At 42.3% G+C, this 20,804-nt stretch overlaps 1 protein-coding gene across 1 annotated transcript in view; it reads right to left on the bottom strand.

Annotated features, from left to right (window-relative positions):
- LOC124798313 (apolipoprotein D-like) overlaps positions 1 to 8,279 on the bottom strand; it is a 37,085-nt gene extending 28,806 nt beyond the window's left edge. The window contains exon 1 of the mRNA XM_047261655.1: positions 8,191 to 8,279. The gene's annotated coding sequence lies outside the window, so the exon portion shown is untranslated. The remainder of the gene's footprint in view (positions 1 to 8,190) is intronic.
- Between the last annotated feature and the right edge of the window lie 12,525 nt (positions 8,280 to 20,804).

The following is a 20,804-nucleotide window of genomic DNA, read 5'->3' as shown; positions in this document are numbered from 1 at the left end:
TTCCTTTTATCAATAGTGCAATTTATAAACGATGTTTTGTGAGTAGAATAAAATTTCCAATGGTAAACTTAACTACTTTTTCGACGTTATTTTACCAGCTAACTAAAAATAGGAAAGCCTTGAACCCCTTCCACTAAATTTAGTTAGTATTAAGATTCTTTTACAGGGAGTGCAGTGGAGCTGACGCTGAGATCATTAAATATTTGCTTATATCATCGCTAGTGTCACTGAACTCTTCTGAATTCTACATGTCATGTGTGGTCTGATGTCTCCTTACCAGCAACAGGTCCCAGGTTCAAACTAGTCAATTCTCTAAAAAACACGCTCAGAGCGTCGTTGCGCGAAAGTGGTAGGGAGACACGATATAGAACAAACAGACACCACGCAGAATGTTTAGAAAATGTTTAGTACAGTAATAGAACCAGGACCGACCTACTCCACCTGCCGACCGGAGTGGCCGTGCGGTTGTAGGCGCTACAGTCTGGAGCCGATCGACCGCTACGGTCGTAGGTTCGAATCCTGCCTCGGGCATGGATGTGTGTGGTGTCCTTAGGTTAGTTAGGTTGAATTAGTTCTAAGTTCTAGGCGACTGATGACCTCAGAAGTTAAGTCGCATAGTGCTCAGAGCCATTTGAACCATTTGAACCTATTCCACCTACGGAGCAAGCTGGCCCTGCAGTTGGGTCAAGTTGGACTACAACATTATATTATTTAATTTAGCTACGCTATTGATCACTTAATGGAAAATATTTCACTTTTAATGCTGACAATGTTTTTAATTACAAATTTCTACAGCTTTATGACAGAAACTGATACCATAAATCATGTTATCATTTTATAATAACAGTATGACAGAAAAGTACATCTAAAATATTTATGTCTTCGCCTGAGTTTTCGACAGGACCTTTCCAGCTCAAAATTCATATAAAAGTCCTTTCACGTCGTTTTTAACAGGTGACCGACATGCCCACCTTCTTATAATTTGTGAACTGAATCCATTCATCACCATTATTACTGTCAAAAAATGACTTAAGACACAGGGCATCCTCATCCTGATTTCCTTCGTCATAAAGAACTTTGTCCGGAATGTCTACTTCCTTTTTGCGCATTATCCGAGGAGTTTTTCATGTGAGTTGGAGCTTGGCCACGGCCTTTTTTTTTTTTTTTTTTTGGAAAATAGATTTTTACGTAGAATATTCGTATTTCTCTTCAAAGTGTTTTCTATTATTTCTGTGGCGTCTTATTTGCATTGTAATTCATATTTCACAGGAACGTCTCTCAGTATTGCTGAAGTACTTTTCCATTTGATGCTGTTTCTTTTCTTGGTGCCATTTCTTAAATGGTTTGACTTCTTTAGCTGTTGGGAAGCACAATTAGTCATGTGATGTGATGTCTAACTTAACAAGCGCTATAACTGACAGCATAGGCCCTCCACTGTGTTCTTGAGCAGCGGAAGGGCCAACTTCAGCTATTAAACCAAATGCATTAGAAACAGGTTTGTATGTTACGTAAGAAGACACAAAGTCACTATCACTGAAAATGTACCTGTTTAAGGAAGACGTATCTGTCACTTTGAATCCAGCCAGTATGTTTCTAGGCATAATTGCGTTTGGTAGAGCAGTTTTCGCAATGCCTGAGAGGTCGTATATTGTCACTGGTCGTTCGTTTGCTGTCGCCCATGCAATGCATTGAGAGTTTACAAACTTCTTCAAAGAGCCGTAAAAAGTTCTATCTACGTGCTGTAATTTGTCGTTGGGGGAGCTGGAAAAGTCAAAAGTGTGACACCACTTTTTTTTTTTTTTTGCAATAATGTAAGACTTCAGCATGTCGATGGGAACTATGGTTGTCAGTCATAACCAAACAAGAATGGTCTTTGGAACACCGAACTTGTGGTACTACACTGAAGCGCCAAAGAAACCGGTATATGCATGCATATTCAAATACAGAGATATGTAAACAGGCAGAATACGGTGCTGCGGTCGGCAACGCCTATATAAGACAAGTGTCTGGCGCAGTTGTTAGATTTGTTACTGCTGCTACAATGGCAGGTTATTAAGACTTAAGTGAGTATGAACGTGGTGTTATAGTCGGCGCAAGAGCGGTGGGACACAGCATCTCTGAGGAAGCGATGAAGTGGGCATTTTCCCGTATGAGCATTCTATGAGTATACTATGATTATTAGGAATCCGATTAACACATCAAGTCTCCTCACATCACTACGGCCGGAAAAAGATCCTGCGAGAACGGGACCAACGCCGACTGAAGAGAATCGTTCAACGAGACAGAAGTGCAGCCCTGTGTCAGCTTGCGAACCATTCAACGACACATCATCGATATGGGTTTTCCTGACTCGTGTACCCTTGATGACTGCACGACACGAAGTTTTACGACTCACATGGTCCTGTCAACACCGACATTGGACTGTTGATGACTGGAAACATGTTGCCTGGCCGGACGAGTCTCGTATCAGATTTTGTCGAGCGGGTGGACGTGTATGGGTATGGAGACAACCTCATAAATCCATGGACTCAGCATGCCAGCAGGGGACTGTTCAAGCTGGTGGAGGCTCTGTGATGGTGTGGGGCGTGTGCAGTTCGAGTGATATGAGACCCTTGATACGTCTAGACGCGACTCTGACAAGTGATACATACGTAAGCATCCTGTCTGATCACCTGCATCCGTTCATATCCATTGTGCACTCCGACAGACTTGGGCAATTCCAGCAGGACAATGCGAGACCCTACACGTCCATAATTTCTACAGAGTTGCTCCAGGAACATTCTCCTGTGTGTCCACTTGAGCATATCTGAAATGCCCTGCAACGTGCTGTTGAGAAGAGATCCTCACTCCCTCGTACTATTGCAATTATATGGACAGCCCTGTAGGTTTCATGGTTTCAGTTCCCTCCAGCACAACTTCAGACTTTAGTCGAGTCCATGCCACGGCGTGTTGCGGTACTTCTGCGTGCTCGCGAGGGCCCTGCATGATATTAGGCAGGCGCACCAGTTTCCTTTGATCTTCGGTGTAAATGTTGCATGTATTTCAAGCTGCTAGTTTCTCTCATCCAGCCTGAGGGATAGGCACCACATTTGCACACAAAGAACCTTACCCGATAAAATGTGGCTAAAAGTTAATCCTAAGGGATATGAAAAATTGAAACACACTATTCACAGTTGGAATAAGAGCTAAAGCCATAGTGATAAGTGACTCTCTTTCAGCAGATGTTATCCGGACTATTTTACATAATCCCCTTCGAGCGACTATTCTATCAGTTCTTTGGACTGTAGCGATTCCTGTTTCACCTACATTGTAGATGTCATTAGGGATTAGCTCAAATCTCTGAATTTGTTGCAGTACTTATCTAAAGATTTTCTAGGAATGTTAATGTCTTTACTCACTGCCCTAAGTGATATTTCATGCTGTTTCATTTTTATCACTATTAACTTCGTAGTTGCTGCAGAAACATTGCCTGTGGGAGTTGCCTTTCTATAATTTTGAACTGTCTAAAAACTAATAGAAATATGACTGATTTCGAAGATACGCATTTATTTGATACTTGAAAATATGTGTCCCACGATGTCCCGTGACTAATAATTTCCAATTTACTTTACAATAGTTTTAGTTGAATATATGAGCACTGGCTATGGGTATTAGAAGAAAACAGAAGAAAAAAAATCAAACATCGTATAGAGTTATCGGTTTAAAATCAATTCAGGAGACAATTTGCTTGCGTAAGAATCAATTTGGTTATGATCTAGATGTTGATTACATTGGACCTATTGAAGATAGTAAGAGTACTTACAAAGGAACAGCGAAGCAGGTTGGCCACCTCATCCGACGTGCCCCTGTTGGAGTGGGCCATTATGCCCAATCACCATGTTGGAATCACTTTATATCGTTTACGAAAACGTTTTAAACATGTCCGTCGTATACAGTGTCAAAATAATCGATAGTATATGAACTTTAATCGCTATACTTATTTGTTTACTAAGGACGTTGTCTTGGCGTATACAACAAAATATCCTGAACAACCAAAATTTACTGTCACTAAGAAGAAAACATAAGACGCGTGACAGTCTTCGTTCGACAATCTAACTGCACTGATGCGTTTGTGGAAAGATGACGGTATTGTTGTCAGCAGTCTCCTTGGTCGGTGGTGTATTCCAACTGCAGTTGAACGAAATAATACCAATATGCCATCGTGCAGTGAGACCTATATGCCCCGGTCTGCCATTATATGATTTTGTGTTGATAATATTTGCCTCACCAGACTTTACTTTCTCTTCCTCCTGCTATCGTACATTAGTAAATGTCGCTATATATAACCATAAATTATCAAGTTATCTTTTCAAGTTCTGTATGCCGCCTGCACGATAAAGAACGCTAACAGTTCACACCTCTATGTGGAAGAAGATATATATATATATATTTTTCTGATGATCACTGCTTCGTGAGCAGTCCCCACCAGGAGAAGCGCTAATGCAACATTTTACCGCGAAACGTTCTGCCCAAGAGAGGTTGCATAACATCGAAAATATAAGGGCTGTAGTTAATCCTCGATTTCAGCCGTGTTACAGTACCATCACAATTATGTGAAGGTGGTTAACGTTGCAAGACCACATCGGTTAACCATATGGGTAACGAGTATTGGCCCTATAACTACTCAAAATGCTGTTACCCCTCTTCAGGAACCATGTTAGCGTGGCCTCTACGCGGATACCACTGTGGTCTGGTTGCACTTACGCTATCTTTGAAGCAATCAAGTTACCCCACAAAGACAAGATCGTCGCTCTCGACACGAGGGGCCACGGAGGGTCTTCGTGGAGACCAGAAGAATAGTTCTGTCACTGATTTACTCATGATACGTCGCTTTGTTATACACATTTCTGTCCGTAATAATTATTTCAAGGTCTTACACAGACCAATTGACACGTTAGTCACTAGTGAATACCCCTTTGTTACTACCGTAAATCGCCTTAACATAATACTGTTTCCTTTTTCCCTTCCAAGTATTTACTATTCATTTCAGTTTTATTTATCGCTTTATCACTTAACACACTACCGACCATTAAAACTGCTACACCAAGAAGAAATGCAGATGATAAACAGATATTCATTGGACAAATATATTATACTAGAACTGAAATGTGATTACATTTTCACGCAATTTGGGTGCATAGATCCTGAGAAATCAGTACCCAGAACAACCACCTCTGGCCGTAATAACGGCCTTGATACTCCTGGGCATTTAGTCAAACAGAGCTTGGATGGCGTGTACAAGTACAGCTGCCGATGCAGCTTCAACACGATACCACAGTTCATCAAGAGTAGTGACTGGCGTATTGTGACGAGCCTGTTGCTCGGCCACCATTGACCACACGTTTTCAGTTGATGAGAGATCTTGAGAATGTGCTGGCCAGGGCAGCAGTCGAACATTTTCTGCATCCAGAAATGCCCGTACAGGACCTGCAACATGCGGTCGTGCATTATCCTGCTGAAACGAAGGGTTTCGCAGGGATCGAATGAAGGGTAGAGCCACGGGTCGTAACACATCTGAAATGTAACGTCCACTGTTCAAAGTGCCGTCAATGCGAACAAGAGGTGACCGAGACGTGTTACCAATGGCACCCCATACCATCACGCCGGGTAATACGCTTCCAACGTGCTGTAAGCAGAACGTGGATTCATCCGAAAAAATGACGTTTTGCCATTCGTGCACCCAGGTTCGTCATTGAGTACACCATCGCAGGCGCTTCTGTCTGTGATGCAGCGTCAAAGGTAACCGTAGCCATGGTCTCCGAGCTGATAGTCCATGCTGCTGCAAACGTCGTCGAACTGTTCGTGCAGATGGTTGTTGCCTTGCAAACGTCTCCAACTGTTATCTCAGTGATCGAGACGTGGCTGCACGGTCCGTTACAGCCATGCGGATAAGATGCCTGTCATCTCGACTGCTAGTGATTCGAGGCCGTTGGGATCCAGCACGGCGTTCCGCATTACCCTCATGAACCTACCGATTCCATATTCTGCTAACACTCAATGGATCTCGACCATCGCGAGCACCAATGTCGCGATACGATAAACCGCAATCGCGATAGGCTACAATCCGACCTTTATCAAAGTCGGAAACGTTATGGTACGCATTTCTCCTCCTTACACGAGGCATCACAACAACGTTTCACCAGGCAACGCCGGTCAACTGCTGTTTGTGTATGAGAAATCGGTTGGAAACTTTCCTCATGTCAGCACGTTGTAAGGTGTCTCCACCGGCGCCAACCTTGTGTGAATGCTCTGAAAAGCTAATCATTTGCATATCACAGCATCTTCATCCTGTCGGTTAAATTTCTCGTCTGTAGAACGTCATCTTCGTTGCGTAGTAATTTTAATGGCCAGTAGTATATTTTCTGCTTGTAGACGGAGAAGAAGACGAAGGAAAAGAAGAAGAAGTAATGTAGAATTCTGTTGAAGTACCAGTATCTAACAACTTCTTAAGATATTCATCAAACTTCGTACATAAGCAAATTTCGTAATTTTATTGTAGGTGACAGTGTTGTGCCTGGAGAGTAGTGTAGGTAGGAACACGTGATGTTTAATGGTCGGTTTTTCCATCTAATGACCGATTTTAATATCATATGAAGGTAAGTGCAAAAAAGACCGCCATAAGAAGTTCCCGCCATTTTCTACTGTTTTTCGTTGTTGTGAGACATGAGGTTGCGATTTGTGCAGCATTTGTAAATACTACTAGTCGTACATATTTAAACGCTGCACAAGATATGTTTGATAGTTGTACAGGTTAATTACCGTCTTTTGCGACTGTAATGAAAGTCTTATCAAGACTAGGTGCGTTTTGCTTCGTTCTAAGCCATCTACAGTGGCCAGGTTTTTTGTTGTTGTTGTTGTTTGCTTATTTCTTGTTGTTCTTGCACGTGTGTGTTTTGGGTATTCAGCACATACGAAATGGTGAGATGACAGTAGTTCTTCTGAACATAGAAACGTGAATTTTTAATGCAGTAAATGTACTGTGTGCTGAATTACCAAAACATACACGTGGGAGAACGACAACAATGGAGTAAATAAAAAAAATCTTAACTCTGAAGATACTTTAGAATAAAATGAAACGCTTCTCGTCTTAATAAGACTTTCATTACAGCTGCCAAAGACGTTAATAACCTATACAACTTGTTTATCTGCAAAGGCAGAAAAAAGGGGCCGAAAAAGAGAGAAGACAACATATGGTGTGGTTGCTATTTGGAGGATATTATTAACTCTTCATTTGTAAGGTTTCATGGTGAGTCAAATTCTACATATTTTTGAAGCTAGCCACGCTGTAGAGAGCAGGGGGCCAGACCTGGGGTCTTTAGTATTTTCAATATTTTCGAAGACGAAGGACAACTTGTAAGTATCCATAAATAAGTTCCAGTTCTGACACCGTTAAGAAAACAGCGTAATACCGACTTTTAAATCATTTTCTTGAAAGAAAAACACCTGACAAAATCACATTTTTTGTTTCCCTGTGGCCTGCCTCCACGCCTCCTCCCGTCACCATCGACCCCCTCTGTGTAGTGGAATAATGATGTCACACACATACTGATGAATACGCTCCTGGTAAGGTTTTCTCGATTGTAGCACTTTTAAATTTTGAGCAGAATGTTTGTTCCTAGGTACATGCTTGTGTTGATCTTGGAAAAGATTTTCACATTTGGAAAAACTTCACTTTTGTAGAGTAATTTTGCAGTTTTCAGAAAACGACTTCTATTAAAGTCTAACTAGAGGCCAGAGTCTGAAAATAGTTTCACGGTAAAACAGTAATTCACATTAAACATTGACAAATTTGGTAAAAGAGATGTGCACAGTTATGAGGCAATATTACGTTTAAGTCTTACATAAAGCAACAAGACTGTTCCACCCTGATCATGATATACTGACGATATTTCTTTCTTTTCGTACGATGGCCCAAAGGGAAGTGTTTGTCAGTTACTCTTCCTTCTGGATGATGTTGGAAACTGCCTGCATGGCAAACCTAAATTTACTCTTCTGACTCTTTACTTTCATCTACAACACTCGTCATCAAGCATTTCTTCGTTTACTCACGTATATAAAGGCTCATCGTCTAAATTCTAAAATGTTAATAAGAATTGTTAGCACCAATAAAGAATGTAGCATGAGCGTTTGATTCAACTGACAAATCATTACCTCTAATTAGCGGAAGGATGTAATTGATCAGTACGCCACAACCAGCAAGCGCTTGGGTAGAGAGACGGTGTTGAACGCTACGATTACGCGGCGTGACTGAGCTTAGCTCCTAAATACTGCGTGCTTTTGTTCTGAAACACGCCTTCACTGTTGGCGCTTCTTATCTTCTCTATCTCGCAGATGCTTATATGAGAAGGCCTAGGTTATCCTGCTGTGTACAGCGAGATAGTAATAAAAAATTCCAAGAAGGAGTATTAGTGACAATTTGACGCCCTCAAACCAAGCGGAAAGTAATGTTACTCAGAAACACGTGTAATAAACATCTTATAGATTAACGCTTGATATCTAAGAAGGTCAGGTTAATAACCCAGGAGAAAAGTGCAGAGAATGTGCTGTGTTGCGAATGGTTTACGAGACGTATTGCCTACTGGCTCTCTTCTCGAGTTTCAGGCTGGCATTCGTTTAACGACTTCCTGTCGTATCACCAACACAAACAGCTAGCATTCCCAAAAGTTCACCATTCATTGCTGGTGGCCGTTTAAGTTGAACCGGCGGCCGGAGATGGAACAGGGGTGATGTGAGTCCAGGTGGTGCAGAGATCAATCTTCTATGGGATGTATGTATTACACTTCACAAAATGGACGTCGGTGACACTCCAGAAATGTTCAAAACAAACCACTGACTTGCACCATGAAACACGAATGAAAAATGGCGCCCCACAGCATTACAAACTCCTCATGGATGATGGAGAAGGGTTGATGTATCAATTTGAGGTAAGGGGGTCTGGTCCGAAAACGAGCGAGTCGAAGGCTATAAGCGAAAACAGTTCTGCTGCTTCTGACAGTGGAATACATGTTCTGTTAGATGTTGTTACCGAGGTTGTAGGGTAGGCAGCTTCCAAAGGTGGTAGTATGGACCAAAACAAGAAAAATATATTTCGTAAATATGGTCTCTAAATGGCATACCTTAGAGCTGTGGGCACTTGTTCACTTTCAGTAGTGTGAAACACGTCTCTTCAACTGCAATATCTTTGGTTTCCATAATTTTGTAGGATGTAATGTGGATCAAAACAAGAAAAAAATGTGCAATAGATGTGCACTCTAAAATACGTACCTCACGAGCTATGGGCAATTGTACAGGAGAACAGACGCGTGTCAAATTAGCGAATATCATTATTTGCAGATAGCTCTTGTGCTATGCGCTTTGGAGCCCCTATTTAGCGGACATTTTTTTTCTTGCCTTGGTCCGTAGTACCTCCTTGAAAAATATGGGGACCAAAGAGCTTGCAGTAGAAGAGATGTTTCGTGTACCATAACGTTTGGGAAAGTTGCAACACCCATAAAGAACAACCTGAATAAATCTCAACTCAAAGACTGCCTACAACAGACTTCCTGCAACCAATAGCTGAGGTTACGGATTACTAGCATACAAGTATATCCACCAGCACTCTTGTGTGTGAACGGGAATATCAGTACAGCCCGAGCTTCTTTGGATGAAAAACCAACAAACCAAGAGTACATTTAAAAGGAAGTGCCACATGTCTCACTGACAAGAGGAGCAATGCCAGCATTTGATTAAGTTCCAACGAGACAGAATGTTCAGTCACTGGTGAATAGATTTGTCGTTTCGCGACACAGTGGTTCGTTCATAGCTTGTTCATAAACAATGGTGATTCTGCGGACATACCGTTATCTTGTCTGTATGCTATAGCGTATGGAATTGTTTTGTCCAGGCTGTAGGTCTGGTGATGAAGCATTACGTACATCAGGCGTGGACCTGCATGCTGCGCTCTGGACTGGTTTCGCGCTTTCCGAAACTTCTCAGACTGCAGTATGAATGAGAATACCGTCGTCGACATGTTGACGCCCATAATCAAGTGCCTGGAATACAGACGCATGTTAGACACCATCATGGAGAAAGCAATTTCGCATCTTGCCTCGTTGAACGCTATTGCGAACAAATTCCGTATTTAACGGTTTGGCACGTCTATATGTCGGGGCCTAGAATGTCGGAAGTTTGAACGTGGTAGAAAAGCTAGAAAATCGGAAAAGGGAAAAGCTAAGGCTCAGTCTGTACGTAGTGGGGGCTAGTGAAGTGAAATGGACAGAAGACAAGGATTTCTGGTCAGATGATTGTAGGGTAATATCAACTGCAGCAGCAAATTGTATAACGGGAGTGGGATTCGTTATGAACAGGATGGTAGGGCAGAGAGTGAGTTACTGTGAATATCAGTGAGATTGTTGTTATCATCAGAAACGATAGCAAACCAACACCAACAATGTCACTTCAGGTACGCATGTCGACATCGGAAGTCGGAGATGAAAAGATAAAGTAAATGAGGATATTGAATGGGTAGGTCAGCAAGTAAAAGGAGATGAAAATCTAATAGTCATGGGAGACTGGAATGTAGCTGGAGGGGAAAGAGCAGAAAAAAGCGTTACAGAAGAGCCTGGGCTTGGTATTAGCAGTGAGAGAGGAGTAAGAATAACTGAGTTCTGAAATAAATTTCAACTAGTAATAGCGAATACTCCGTTCAAGAATCACAAGAAGAGGAGACATACTTGCAATAGATGTGAAATTAGATTCAGCCATGGTCAGGCAGAGATTTAGAAATCAGACTCTGGGTTGTAAGTCGTACCCAGGAGCAGATACAAGAGACTCAGATCACAATTTAGTGGTGATGAGGAGTAGGCCGAAGTTTAAGATACTAGTGAGGAAGAATCAGTGTGCAAAGACGTGGGATATGGAAGTACTAAGTAATGGAGAGTGTAAGTCAGCCTATGGTTGGGGTCTGGCGCGCGCCACTTGTCTATGTAAGCTAATTATTCGGGGCCACCTTCCACGCTCACTCAGAGTGCACCTCTCTTGCGCACGGTGAACTGGTCTGTCAACTAACCCCAGTACAGCTCTGGGCGAGTTGGCTAACTTCACACAATAAGTATGATTAATTTAATTTACCTACCACCTACCTAACTGATTCTCGCTTCCAAAAAGAGGGTTGCAGGTGGTAAGTGTCAGGGAATAGCATATGCAAATGGGAGAAATGCTTAATAAACAATGATTTATTGTCTAAATGATACTTTATTATAAGCTGTACATAAAGTTGGTTATGATTAGAATATTTTCTAGAAAGACAATTCATTCAGTGACATACTGAGAAATCAAATATACTGGCAATATTCCCAGTTGGACGAGTAAGAAGGTTACGAGCGTTCGGTATGGCTCTATCACATCTATACTATCAATCTGAAAGGACGATTAGCAACTGACATCGATAGTGCAGTGATCGAACGCACTTCTACGGTTTGTTCTCACTACAAGGCGCTACTCTGGAGGTCTGATGCTTTGCGTGAGGTACGCGATGGTGAATTGGAATCGTGATCAAAATGTCTACAACCCGGTGGAGCGTATATTACCGTTTTCAGACAGAGCTGCGTCCAGGGGCAGTGCTGGCGACGTGGATTGCTGCATGCAGCCGATTCCGTAGATGACGCCTGCTGATGTGCGACCCAGCTTTACCGAAAACTGTCCGCAGATGTCGACAAACGAAACTGAGAACTCACACTCTTACGCAGAGTGCACAAGAGTATATAAAACGACCGTCTCCTGAGACGACCATGGTAGATCTCTCCCTAAATTTCCCTCCACAGCACAACAGGCAGCTTCTTTGTTTTTCAAGAGAGGAGCCAATCGTTGCTCTGTAACAAAGTTCCTGTTTCTATTGGTATATTATTCACATCTGATATCTTACTCAATCTGTGTTGTAATTAACTGAAATTGATTGCCAAAGTCCTACCTGTTTCAGAGGTACTTTTATCAATAAGGTAGCAACAGGAAGTGACACATTATTCTACATGGGCCCTAAACTTTCATCTTAAAACCCTATATCCAGAATTAGGTTTCAGTTCTAAATATTCATTTACCTGATTTTTATATCTTAATGCAGACTGATCTTTGACTTGGGTAAAGGTGGTAAATTATTCGCAGATCCTAACACCAGAATGACTCTGGGAACGATCTTTTATTACTTTAATGCAATCAAAGAATTCTCTTGGCTGCTAGATTTTACTAGTTTTAACATTCCCTTCCACTTGTAATTTTTCCTAACTTTCGAGCCGTGATGTGGCTCGCGTTTGTAGGTTTCCGCCCTCTGTTCGAGGCCAGACGGTATCGTTTAGTTGGCAAGGTTGCAGTTGTTGACTGGCGCCACTCGGTTTCGCAAGCGTTGCCTGTCAGCTAGTGGTAGCAGCGGCGGTTATCGATATGTAGTAACTGTCACCCTATCTTTGGGGCGACATCGTTGTTTCTGCAGATCGTGTGAGTGGGCCAGTTCGGTTGTGGAATCAGGAGAAGCCAGGTCCGGACAGTGCGTGAACACGCCGGAGCCAATGGCGGCAAGCATGGACTGCCGGATGGAAGGGCTGTGGCCACTAAAGTGCACGACTTCGTCGTAAACCGGATCCAGCAAGCTTTAAGATGAGTGCGTTTCAATCCAAGTAGAGAAACCTCCACCACTTTGATATCCCGCGATTCTCCAGTGACTTGGGTTCGTGTTGCTGCTCGTACTGTCGCTGAGGCAAAGAGGAGCGAGTGGAGTGCCTGGGGAAGGCGGATCTGATTAGCTTCCCTCGACTTCTTATTACTATTTATTGCGTTCAACTTGTTACAATTTCTTAAGTTTAACCAGCGGTGATTTTTCTTGCCTGGAGGCCGCTAACACCCCATTTACCTGCCCTGGGGGTTAATGTATGAAACGACAGTGTACATTTCCCCGCCTTTCCGCTGCTGTCCGGTAAGGCGTGTAGTTTTGACAGCTTTCTTGATTGTAGGCCGATTGGTGATTCCTCTGCTCCGGTGGTTCCTTTCTCGTTCCGGGAGCTCTAAACACAGTATTCTGGACGTAGTCCAAACCGCCGGTTCCGGCTTTAGCGTATTGTCTCATTGTTGCATTTGGTTTATCGGACGTCAGGTAGCTTCTGCAAGATTATCATTAGTCATCCGTTAGACTGCCACTAGTCTGAGTTACCATCTTGTGAAGTGAATGCAACTCGTGGCTGCCTATCTCATCGCTCGCGAAAGTGTTTGTTGCCAGACCTTCTCAGAGGTCGATTCCAGGAGCACCGTCTGGATCAGTTGCCTGTTTTTTAATTACCTTTCGCTATTGTATTTGCTGTTTTACAGCAGGTTTCAAAATTTTTACATTATTGCTGTTCCTGGCGTGTTAAGGCCTTCAGCCGTGATTTTGGTCATTTGCCTTAAATTTTTAATTTGGTATTTTTTATTTATTGTTGAGTCTGGAATTACAAGTTTAAAATAAAATGTGTGTAATTGTAAAAGGCAGCCAGCAGTAACTGATTATGGCTCCGTGCATAATCGTAACCGAATCCTGCCTTCCCTTGATTACCAGCAGGTTTTATCTTTTCCTTCGTATCTGGGTGTACCTTACCTTCTGATTGTCTGAGCGTAATTACGCCCCTGCTATTATCGCTGAATAGTTTCATTAATTGTGCAGTTATTATCTTTCTCATATACTCTTAGAGTAAACAGCATACCGCGAGGTGATGCAATTCTCAACAGCATAGGAATCTCAGCAGTGGCCCACGCCGTTGCTTAGCATTAGTCTGAGACGAGGGTGCTGGGGAGCAAATATGGCTGTGTCCATCCCCAACCAGCAGGATGTGAAATGAAGTAGGAGTGTTGAGCAACAACAGCAGTCAGAAGGTAAACCATCAATAAACTGATTTCTGCCACTTTGTGGCACCCAAAACACAGATATCAAATTGACTGCAACTTTCTGCAGAGGCACAACATAAATTTTCACACACATGTAATTTTAACGTAGATGGAGATCTGCGACACTGCAGCGATATTCAGAATCACTAGGTTTTGCACACCAGTCATCCACACTGTTTATCAGCCGCGTGGGGTAGCTGCTTTTGCTGTTATCTTCCATTGTGGGTGTTTTCTAAATCTCTTCCTCTTGACTTAAAATCGTTTTCTCATATTCACTTTAAATTCTGTTGTCTGTAAACAATGTTTTAATACTGCAGTTACTTTCCAGTAATGTTTGCATGCGTATAACACTGCTGTGGAAAGTCATGGGACAACGATATTCAAATGTACAGATGGTGGCGGCATCGCGTACGTAAGATATAAAAGGGTAGTGCACGGGCCGAGCTGTCATTTGCAATCAGGTGATTCATGCGGAAAGGTTTCCGACGTGATTATTGCTGCATGACGGGAATTAACTGACTTTGAACGTGGAATGGTAGTTGGGGCTAGACACATGGCACATTCCATTTCGAAAATCGTTAGGGAATTCAATAATCCGAGATCCACAGTGTCAGGAGAATACCAAATTTCATGTATTACCTCTCACGACGGACAACACAGTGGCTGATGGCGTTCACTTAACGATCAAGAGCAGCGGCATTTCTGGAGAGTTGTCAGTCTTAACAGACAAGCAACACTGCCTGAAACAACCGCAGAAATCAATGTGGGACATACGGCGAACATATCCTTTAGGACAGTGGGGCGAAATTTTGCGCTGCGGGATATAGCAACAGACGACGGACGCGAGTGCCTTTGCTAACAGCTCAACATCGCCTGCTGCGCCTGTCCTGGGCTCTCGACCATACTGGCTGGTCCTAGACGACTGAAAAACCGTAGCCTAGTCAGATGAGTCCCTATTTCAGATTATAAGCTGATGGTAGGTTTCGAGTATGGCGTAGACCCCACGAAACCATGGACCCAAGTTGTCAACAAAGCAATGTGCAAAACTTACAGTGGTTGTGTTTACATGGAATGGACTGGGTACTCTGGTCCATCTGAACCGGTCATTGACCGTAAATGGATTTGTTAGGCTACTTGGTGACCATGTGCAGCCACTCATGGATTTAATTTTATTGATGACAATGCGTCATTGGGCGACAATTGTTCGCGACTGGTTTGAAGAATGGCGAATGATTACGCCACCAACATCACCCGACGTGAATCCCATCGAACATGGGTAGATTAGTTCGTGCACAAAATCCTGGACCGGCAACTCTTTCGCAATTCTGGAGTGCTATAGAGGCAGCATGGTCCAGTATTTCCACAGGGGACTACCACCGACTTGATTCCATGCCACGTCGAGTTCCTTCACTACGTCGGGCAAAAGGTCAGATACGATGTCAGGTGGTGTCCCATGACTTTTGTTACCTCAGTGTAATAATACATTATCAGTGTAAATAATTTTAACAATCATATCATTAACATTAATATTTTATTGTTACTCTAGTGATTACGTCTTTGCATTTCATTTTCAGCGTTAAGTGTTTGTACAATGTTTCCTGCTTCCTCGTAGTTTTTCTACTCTGGCTTGGCGGCGGGTTCCCGTGTAACAAGTAGTTATGGCGAATTTCTTGTGAAAACTACACCCAGTTTTCCAAACAGACGTGGGTGTCGGCAGACATGTAGCCAGGAGCGGGAGGGGGAGTGCGCAAGACCCTAAGATTCCAATTTCGTACATAAATCAAACGTTCAGTTTCGATGTGTGTAATGCCACAAGAACTAAATTCCATATGCGTTCAAAACACTTATTATATCCCATAGAATTGAAGCGTATGAGTGTCTGCAAGGAGTAGAAAATCTCTGCTCCAGATTCCGGAGGGGGGGGGGAGGGGGGAGGTATCAAGTGACCTCTATCGTAAACACCACCTCTCCCTTTTCCTTTTGACGTTTGTATACACGCATGTCCCATTTTGGAGTTAAGCTATTGATGTGTTTCATTCAGTAACCACATCTCTAATTAACGCAAATTCCCACAATGACACAATTATTCGCGATATTCTGATTGGCTCAATAAGAAAAAGAGGCAACGCAAATTCGAGTGGAAGAACTGAAGAATTTCTTGGAAAGATTCCAGCGCGTTGATGAATGCTGGTTACGACTGTTCTTGGACCCCGAGGTCAAGCAACCGTTGTGTTTGCTGCTTGTTACCGAGATTAAGTGCGTGTGCCATTGTTCATAAATCCACAAGATAGTAGCGCTCCTTCCCGTCTTCAGAAGTTTCCTGACTCTGATACGGTGTGCGGTTATCCACTCACTTGCGAAACACCGATTCCATAAAAGCGTGGCGGTATTTTTTGAAAAACCTCGTAAGCAGCTTTGTGCTCAGCGTTATAGCATGCTCAGTGCGTAACACTGTACGCTCTCAATAGTCGTCCTGGTGTTCGTCGGTACGGTTTCTTATCGTTTGTACCTCTTCAGTAGAGTGAAACAGAAACTTTTGACGTAATGTTTTTAAGGAATGGTTCGGACAATCCAGAAGAAGATTGTCTTCTACTCCTATCATTCGCATGGACTGAAAATTTTATCCGTCTTCTGCTGCACCATCCAGAGTCATTGCATTGATTAAAACTCAGAAAACCCAGTCAGAAACTGTGACAGTAAAATTACCATATGGCCATCATCATTTATGATTTCCGTGGTTTCATCTAAAGCATAACGGTTCTTCTAAAACCTCCATGGCCTGTTTCCTCTCATTCTCAATCAGCTGCGCAAAGAGCTTGTGTGTCAACGGAAAACTGAACAGTAATAGTCATTAAGTCCTTTCTGTAGTACTAACGTTTGGTTACGGATAAAAACATCGCTAAGGCCTGAATTTTTTCCATCAGGTATCCAACAGAGTTGTCCACATACCAATGATATTTGCAGAACCTAGTATCAGTAACCGAGGAAGAGACAGCAATATTTCAGAACTGTTTTGCCGTATTCTTGTACGCATGAACTAAGCTAGTCAGTCAAAAGTTAAGTCACTCCGTTAAAAGAGAGCACTGATCGCTTTTCGGTCTGTCGATGGTGCAGAACTGGCTCGTGGTGAGCATGTAATAAGCCACTGCTGATGGAAGTCATGGCAGTGATGTGATGCGTATATGCTAGTCGTCTGTACGTCTTCACTGGAGTATGGTGGATCGATGGAAGAAATTGGCAAAATGGGAGTATGAATCGCGCACTGGGGGTTCCGTACAAACTGAAGATAGTTTATCCACGTCGGGAATCGAGAACCTGAACGATTTTTATCTTTTATCGATACCGATACTCGCAAGACAGTCGTCCCGGAAATTCCAAGACTGTATCAAAATCTCTAAAGTACTTCCTCAGACTAATCTGCATATTCAAAAAGAAGCGACCATGGGACTTCACTTTATATACGTAGACAGAGAAGATTTAATAAAACATTTCTAATTTACTTACTATACATGCCTACAACTTACATTTTATGTTTGCATGCAGTAATGTTCGTCCATTACGCTTTAGTCGGATGATGAATGCAATTGTGTAGAAATGGCTATAGATATTTTTATGTGATATAATTACAATTTAACAAGTTCCAGATTTTTTTTTTACTTTATTAGTATTGTGATATCTTTCTGTTTGGCAAATTTCGTGATTGTGGGTCAACGGGAAGCACCCTATAGGTTTCGATGAGTGAGTTTTAACGTATCAAAATATGTGACGAAATGGCTAAACATTTCATTGCATTGATTTAATAGCTTAAAAGTTTTATTGCGCCAAGGTACCATAGATCTTCATATATGACATAGATTTGTACTTGATAAGCCAATGTGTTCCAGCGAAATAGGGTGGTAACAGACGAATAGACACAGATTGATAAAAAATTACAAAAAAAATTTTTCTTGTTTTATGATTAGAATTAAGAATTTTAGGATATTTTCCTTTACTTGTACCGCGAAACCTTGCTTCTTCCCAAATTTCATGAGTTTAGGTCAACAGGAAGTATCCTATAGGTTTTGATGAATGAGTTTTCAAGTATCAAAATATGTGACATAAATGGCCGTCTGTTTTCATTGCATTGACTTAGGAACTTAAAGCTTTTACACCGCCAAGGAATCGTAGATATTAATATGTAATATAAGTTTTAACATCACACATCTACTTGTTCTGAGAAAAAGGGTTCTTAATAATTGGACAGACAGGCGACAAAGCGACCCTCTGAAGGGTTCCGTTTTTACAGATTGAGGCTATCGTGTTTGGAGGTGACCATGATCTGAATATGAATCATGTTCCCCAGTTTGACACTCAGTAATGCGCACTGACCAAGTGTCTATAGCGAGTGGTGTAGATCTACTACGTGCAGCTATGTGACACCGTGCAAGAACAATTGCCGGAAAATATGCCGACAAGGATACGAGAAAACTCTCACGTCTTGCTAGTGGTACTTCGTCTTGTATCTGGTTCGAATTATTGCGTCAGTAAGCCGGCCGGTGTGGACGAGCGGTTCTAGGCGCTTCAGTCTGGAACCGAGCGACCGCATGGATGTGTGTGATGTCCTTAGGTTAGTCAGGTTTAAGTAGTTCTAAGTTCTAGGGGACTGATGACCTCAGAGGTTAAGTCCCATAGTGCTCAGAGCAATTTGAATTTGAATATTGCGTCAGTAAATGGAAGGTCAATCTCAACCGGTTTCGGAGATGACATAGCGAAGGAAACTGTATGAAATAGATATTATGAGTAGGGTACCATGCAAACCATCATTGCTCACAGAGGCACAGAAAGCTGCATGTCCGCAGTGGACAAAACAGTACAGAAAATGGACACTATCTGATTGGAGGCGTGGAATGGAGTCCGAAAAGTCGCGATTTTGCCGGTTTTTAAATAATGCAAGGCAACACTGCACTGATGTGCATCGAGAGTGTACCCCTAACCGGAGGTGGCTCTTTCTTCTCTTCCTTTTTTAGGAAAAGGATGGCGGGGTTTTCGTATCCTACCTTCACCCACTCATCATTTAGGTTACCGGGAACATAAACTAGGATGTTTATTACAACATTATTGACGAGAAAGTGTTTCCGCTTCGCCTACGTCTTCGTCTTCGTGGTGGGTATGTTGTAGATGATCATGTCGTCCAGGATGACAACAGCTATATTCACAGAGCTGCTTGCATAATTCGTTGTCTAAGAAACCTCAGGCAACGTATTTCAACTCTACTTGCTCGCTAAATCACCCTATCTCAATTCCAAATAAAATTTCTCACAAGGAACCCCTGTGGTGCAAGCTCACGAGGTATATCTTTTGAAATGTTCATTTTCGAGTGATATATTAACAAAAATGACAGGAAAGGTTTAGCTGATAATGACATACCACGTGCATTGACGATGGGAGGGGGGGGGGGGGGGGGAAAGGTGCCGGGTGGCGACAGAAAATGAGCGTCCAGGAGGTGCAGAAATTAATATCCTATGTGATGCATGTATTACATTTCAAAAAATGTGACAGCGCTGACATTCAAGAAATCTTCAAAACAAATCATTATCTTCCACCATGAAAGCTGAATGGAAAATGGCGCGTCGCAGTGATCACAAACGTTCGTACAATCAAAATCGATGGCGAACTCCTTGGGAGTTAGAAACCGTGTAGGACGTTCAGATAGGCATCCACTCTTAAACAATGCATATAGTCATCCTAGTGTAACGGGGTGATGAGAACTGATGGAATGTGACGCCAAGCAGCCGAATGCGAAACAGTCTGTCGTTGAACTTATCATAAAACTGGTTATCCTTTAAGGCGTAGCTACAGTGCGATAATATGTTTTATAGGCACGCAGAAAGCAGACATTCAGAGGTTGAATCTGTCCAGTTGTTCCAGATAGTATTAATCGCAATGTCACGAAGGAGGGATAGTTTGCTCTAAAGGAGTATGATTTTTTCACGCAGACCAGAAATGAAGCAAAAGCAAGTTATTTTGACGAGATACTGACCAGAAGCAGTGTTTATATCATAGTTGTATTTCTGTTATGGCTATTTTTCCACTCTTGCTTACTGTGACGTAAATAATCCCTTCAACCAGTGCAGGATCAATCACACGAGAAAGAATCGTAGGGACCAGAGCACCTCCAACATTTTGCAGCACAATAAATAACTTTCCAGCCAGTTTACCATCCAGACTAACAGTAGGCGTAACTGTATACGAATGCATTAAGTCATAACGTTGATACAACTCTTTTCGTACCTCTAATTTCCTGAGTTCATTTCATACGCATTTCCTCTTCAAATTCCGATAGAGCGGAGTTCTAAACAAATTGCTTACTGAACTATGGGATAAATTTATCTCATCTACAAATTTTAGGGCCGATTCCGCAGTTTGCTGTACATCGTCATGTTGATGCTTTGTTTGAAATTTCGTTACCTTAGGTTTTCCACTTGTTACGCTACCATCTACTGCTTTCCTTGACATCACTAAAATCGGTTGTGTGCAGTTCGATATGCATAACGTAGTAGGTCACTATCATGCACACCCTGAAAATTGTATAGAGCATCCTTGAAACTCAAATACCCTAGTTTTTGCAAGAAATGTGCCTTGTTCTCCCTTGAATATCCATAGTTTTTCTTATGCACTACACGGTCATATTGCTGCGGGCTTATTTGAAAATTGTTCACAATTTTTTATTGTGCTGCGGATGATGTTCCACGTACATAACCATATTTAGCACGCGCTCCCTGGACAACGATTGTCCTTTACTACTTTTCACTGCAGACGGTATATGCGGCTCGCTGTCCGACAAGGATGATGAGCTACATGGCTCAGGTGCTTCAATATCAGTTTCACTTGTTAAGCACGTA

Source organism: Schistocerca piceifrons, chromosome 1, assembly GCF_021461385.2.
Source record: "Schistocerca piceifrons isolate TAMUIC-IGC-003096 chromosome 1, iqSchPice1.1, whole genome shotgun sequence".
Lineage (NCBI taxonomy): Eukaryota > Metazoa > Arthropoda > Insecta > Orthoptera > Acrididae > Schistocerca > Schistocerca piceifrons.
Note: the sequence above shows the minus strand (reverse complement) of the source record. Positions and strands in the feature narration are given on the sequence as shown.